Source organism: Ptychodera flava, chromosome 18 (assembly GCF_041260155.1).
Source record: "Ptychodera flava strain L36383 chromosome 18, AS_Pfla_20210202, whole genome shotgun sequence".
Classification (NCBI taxonomy): domain Eukaryota; kingdom Metazoa; phylum Hemichordata; class Enteropneusta; family Ptychoderidae; genus Ptychodera; species Ptychodera flava.
Window position 1 is genome coordinate 26,297,848 of NC_091945.1, and position 5,550 is coordinate 26,303,397.

A 5,550-nucleotide genomic window follows, 5' to 3' on the forward strand; every position below is an offset into this window, starting at 1 on the left:
TGCTCATCATTTTCTGAGGAGCTATAAAACCACCAGGAAATCATTGTAGATTTTCTGACACAACAAAAATTATCTGGGATATTAACCGAGAGATTGTGCAGCCTTGCAGTTGAAAAGCAAGAATTTATCATGCCGGCTTTTTTGCAGTTTCCACAAAGACTTCATCATATCTGAATCCTGTAAAAGACTATTTTGCAAAGATAACCATTCAATAAAAAAGCACTTTTCAAAATTTCTTTATTGGTTATACATAATCATGTAATCATAATCGACTTTACATAGGATTCTTTCTTTGAATATACAAATGCACAGATATTTAATGTAATATGACTATTATTACAAAATTCCACACCAAACAAGATACTCATTCACATGGCTTCAGACCTACTTAAAAATATCAAAAAAAGAAGAAGAAAGGTACAGGGTCAGCTCTGAGCCATTTTAATATCTCAGTTCTCACTAGCACTACAAAAAATTCTTCCACGAAGCAGGTGTCTTCAGGGTCATCTTTTGAGAAAAGTCCATATCTCTTCATCTGAAGAGATCTGATATTAGTAAAAGCAACTTGGCATTGACCTTGATAAAGTATAGTCTTCTTTTCATCAGGAAAGGAAACTGTCTCATCCACAGAATGAGACCTTTTCAGTCTTTTGTTTCAGGGTCATTTTTCTTGTCTGAAAAGCTCCACCGCCTTGGTCAATAGATGACTTTGCTTCTGCTACGACTTGGAATCTTTGGTGTCAAATTCATCCAGGAAAGTCTCCTGCTTCACTGCAAACATAGAGTAGCCATCTGAGTGCAAAGGTCAAGGGTCATTACCATGGCAATTGGTACTATACATGTGAAATCTCTTTGCTGAGGACTGTGGACATACTAGTAAGTGCATGATTCAGAAGAGTGCTAACATAGCTGCTTTCACTGCTGTGTCTGTGTTTTAAGGTACCCTATGCTCACCACAGAACCTAGCCATTTATGATCACACAAATTGTCCTCGTTTCAAACAACAGCAAGGTGATATACTCCCGTACTGGATGCTGGATCTGCCGTAATTGTTACAAACACCATGAAAAATAGGGCATTTTCACTGACCCCTGCACATTACCTTTACATCCTGGTATTTTGTGAGCTATTTGCAAGTAAAACGTCCAATTTTGTTGCATGGAAATGCAAACTTCAGTACAAAATTCAGTGAAGATGGTCATTGTTACAGTGTTCAATCAAACTTATGAATTTACACTAACAATTATACCAAACTCTGAGGTCTTCATAGATTAATGATAACAACCATTCATGACTAGACTGGAGTAATTTGCAGCGAGTGACAAATTATGAAATATGTCCTAAAAGTTCAGAAATATGAAGCTTGCATTTCATTTGGAAGCTGTTCTCAAGTGATATTTATGTTTGTGCAGCATTGAATTTCTTTCCTCAGGCCATGTGGTTTGTTCTGATTGTAATGATCTATGTACTAGTATGCTGCTGTGACATCTATGATTCAGCCAAATTGTACAGGTGGGGTGGGGGTGGGTGTAATAATAGGAACATGTCATTGTTTTAGGATATCAGTGCCACAGTATCATATTTTCAATATTTCAATATGAATACACAAGTCTTTCTCAAATTAGAGATATTTGAAAGCTGTATAAAAACATATAACTTGCTCAAGGTTGTCTGATTTTGTTGGAGTCATTGACAAGAATCGTGCTACCTTTTTGTGATGATATCTTAATAAAGCAACTAATTGGCATTTTGAAGCCACAAAAACATTTCCTGAACATTTTTTCCCATGTGAACAACCAAACTACGTCATTCTACTGCTATTTCTTTCGTCACAAGTACCAAAACAAAGTTGTTTTTGTCTGATGAAACCTGTCTTGGTAGTGTTTGTGCATTCCAGAAAAGCACCTTATACGCATTGATCTGAGAGGTGCCGCCACCTCAGCCCTGGTAAATTTCGTCAATTTTACAAAATCATAACAAACAACTTTTAAAGGATGATATACTGATTGTACATATTTCTGACTTGACCTAAAAGTTGGAGGGGAAAGTAGAGCTATTTGTAACTGCCCTCCCACTGGCATATACGGAAAACATCATGCCCTCCCACTGAACTACATGTATGATTTTAGTGCACATGTACTGCCCTCCAATATCTATGGTCTGCCCGCTCCCCACAACAGTTCAAGCTCCCCACTGCCCTCTCCCCACCACTGAAAGTTCCCCATTGCCCACCAGATGTACATATACATTTCATTTCAGCAACTGTTTAATCTATCTCCATGTGTGTGTTCATTTACAGCAGGGGTACAACATTCAAATAAATACCAAGATTAACGCAAATAAATGTGCAAGCAAAAATGGTATCATTTTAACCTTTGAACATTGCTGCCCTCTAGCTTCTCAGTTAGGTGCTTTAATTTTTCCTGAAGTTCTATCAACCATGGCATTCCCATCCCTCTACCTATTTTCCAGTACCCACTGCCAGAAATTTTCTCCCCTCCAACTTCAGAAACTGAAATTTCTTCCCTGGCCACTGTCAACATTTACTCTTTCTCCAAGCTCGCTGATTACTTTTTCACATTTGCCTGACCACTGAAAATCTGCGCAAAAACACCTTTTTGCATAAGCAGCTTCATTGGCGGCTCAGCACCTGGTCTGATTACGAAAGGCTGTTCATGTTGCTCAAAGATGTCTGCTTCATCCTTCCAGTAGCGCCGTGTTGGCATTTTGAAGCCACAAGAGGATGGCTAAATTGGTCATTCCTACCGCTATGTTTGAATTCTTTCATGGCAAATTTGACAGACAAACAAAACAAAAAAGGCGAGTAGTTTGTTAATGTCTAAACAATCTTCTAAAGAGAATTCACAGTTCTGTTGAGTAACTGCTACTGGAGAGCTAGGCAAAAATAATTGTTTCTAGTCATTGCTTTTGTCAAAAACCAGGGTGACAACAAAGTCTGTTTTTCATGGATTTCCAAACATGTATTTATCAATTCATATTCATGAGTCTTATTGAATTCAGATTATTTAAATATTGAGGGAAGAGGCAGTTTGTGTAAAGCACAGTCTTGCAACTTGGGCACTTCAATTTTTTCATCATTGAGCTCTTGCTTTACTCAAATAAAGTGTGTGGTTTTCTTTCTGTAATGTGCAGTCACATTGGACAGACATTGCTGGGCTGGCTACTTCTGTTTGATTACTCACTAATAGTATACTCAGTCAGTTTTGGGAAAGTTATTTATATGATAATCTTTCTTGCAAGCTCAGCTTGAATATGCCAAAAATAACGGAGAGAACAATCAAACAGACCACACGCTAAACACTTAAAACAGTAAAACACATCAACCATGTTGATCAATTTTTGCCTCTGGCAGTTGATAACAGTTTCAGAAGACTTTGCTCCAAACAAATTTTTTGTTCCTTACTGGCAAAAGATACAGCACATCAGTGATAGAGGGACCATGCTTCTGTGTAACTGTTGATTTTGGTCGCAATGCAAACCAGAAAGCCACTTTACATTTTGACAAGGAAATCACAGACCTTCAGTCATGGCAAAGTATCAACATCAACACATCTCTGTCCCTCTGCACAACAAATACAAAAGTTAAAAAACCTGTAAAGAGGTTCTGCAGCTTCTACCAAACCACAGTCCGTGGATAGAGGGACTGTGCTTGTACTCAACACTTTCAAATTTTCAAATTAATCCTGCTCTACAGGAGCAATTATCATTCAATTTCAGTAAAAAGTGGAGATTTTGGCTAAACCTACAGATTTTTCACCCCAATACCAGCAGAATACCAAGCAAGATGCAATAAGATTCTACTGAGCCTTAATGTTAAATCCCTTTCTAGCTGCATGGTTCAATATACAAATCTAATTTTTTTTATTATACAACTTCTCTATCGGCTAGAGAAGCTAGGTCAACATCTGTTATGAAATGTTGCGGTTACAGGTCTCTCTTAATCTTTGCAGAAAATTAAATTTCCTACGGTGATTAAAACTTTCTTTGGCGAACCGAACCCTTTCCTGCAGGAGAGTGTCACTTCCCTACTGCAAAGACAGTAAAAAGCGGTACTGAGCCATTATCCATTTCCCATTTCTGCAAGCTATGCTTTCCCCTGTGATTGTGAAGCACTTTCCAGAGGGAATTATGACCTTTTTGCATGCAAGCCATTTTTTTGCACAGCCACATGTATGCAGTTAACAACACAACCAGACTTTGAGGTCTCTAGTCCATTTAGGCCTAGAGTGAAATACGTAAATGGCTTCTGGCATGATACTGTTGCCAAATCTTCGAACAACCATGGAGCTCTTCACTTCATTTGTAGCTCCATGGAGCAATCCCCCTACAGGCAATGCAATCTCTGTATTAAAGGTGCGAACAGAACGGGTATACAAACTCATACCCTAGCTACGATTGGAGTTGGAAGAAACCAATGATACACAACTGAATCTTTCAGTCTAACTACGAGAAATTGAGTCATACTTCTATGAGGTTGTGTTAAAATACTGTTTCTAGTAGGTTGGGCATGGAGGTGGAAGTTGACATGATCAACGCGCAACGTCACTCGCCTTATAGACACGAGTCAAAACACGTGGGTGCTCTTATGGCGATCTACAATAACGGTAAAACTCAACCAGCACAAGCACAACTGATTCCGGTTTATCGTTGAGAAATCGAAATATTTCAATTTATCCAGACAGTGTTTAGGATGCTGCAACGCTGCAGCCTGTATATTATTACGCAAGAGCAGCCGAGCACAAACAAAATCGAAGTTAAAGGATACACACTCCAACAACCGCTGCTGCTATTAAACAGCCCACTGCAGCATTTCTCTTCAGATATCTCGCCCGTAGCCTTTTCCCAATGAGCTCTCTGTGTCGTTTTGTCATCTGTTGCACAAATTCCATGTCATCTCGACTGATATTATCGCTAGAAAAGTCAACTCGTTTCATAAAATCATTACCCTTTGGGTCCGCCATATTGAATGCTGTATGTTTTACGCATGCGCTTTAACTACAGGTTGATTTTGCGTTGGATCTTCCTTGCCGTGAGATCTGATGAAGATTTGTGAGATCGCAACATTGACTCTTCAAAAGCTATTTCCCTTATTGGTTCAATGTTCTACTATCTTTATTTGGAAAAACGATCCGGCATTTTAACTTTTACGCGTAAAACAAAAGAAATAACAGTGCCAAAGATCTGTATTTTTTTTTTTTTTTTATTTTTTTTGTCGCATATAGGCCTAAGCTTAAAGATTGTGTTGAAGTTGAGTGGAGTCATGGAAGTCAGTGTAATAGGCCTACAAGTTTATGCGTCATTATGTTTCCTCTAAGTTTTTGAAATATCCTAGAGACTTCGTTTCAACATTATATTAAAAATGAAAAATTTGTAGGCAACAGTTGGAATCAAATACTTTCCTGGTTGTTGGTTTGACACTAAAACATAGTCTCGGTTTACCCAGACTGCAGTGGGGCTTCTACTTCCGCCCGCCCACACAGAAGTAGAGCCCCACTGCAGTCTGGGTAAACCGAGACTAACTGAAACATG

The 5,550-nt window shown here is 38.6% G+C and overlaps 1 long non-coding RNA gene across 1 annotated transcript; it reads right to left on the minus strand.

Moving 5' to 3' along the window:
* Positions 1 to 220: 220 nt before the first annotated feature.
* Positions 221 to 4,999, minus strand: LOC139117258 (uncharacterized). Its single transcript, XR_011548486.1, has 2 exons — positions 4,787 to 4,999; positions 221 to 792 (listed from the first exon to the last, which is right to left on the minus strand). It is a non-coding gene; the product is annotated as an uncharacterized lncRNA (long non-coding RNA).
* Between the last annotated feature and the right edge of the window lie 551 nt (positions 5,000 to 5,550).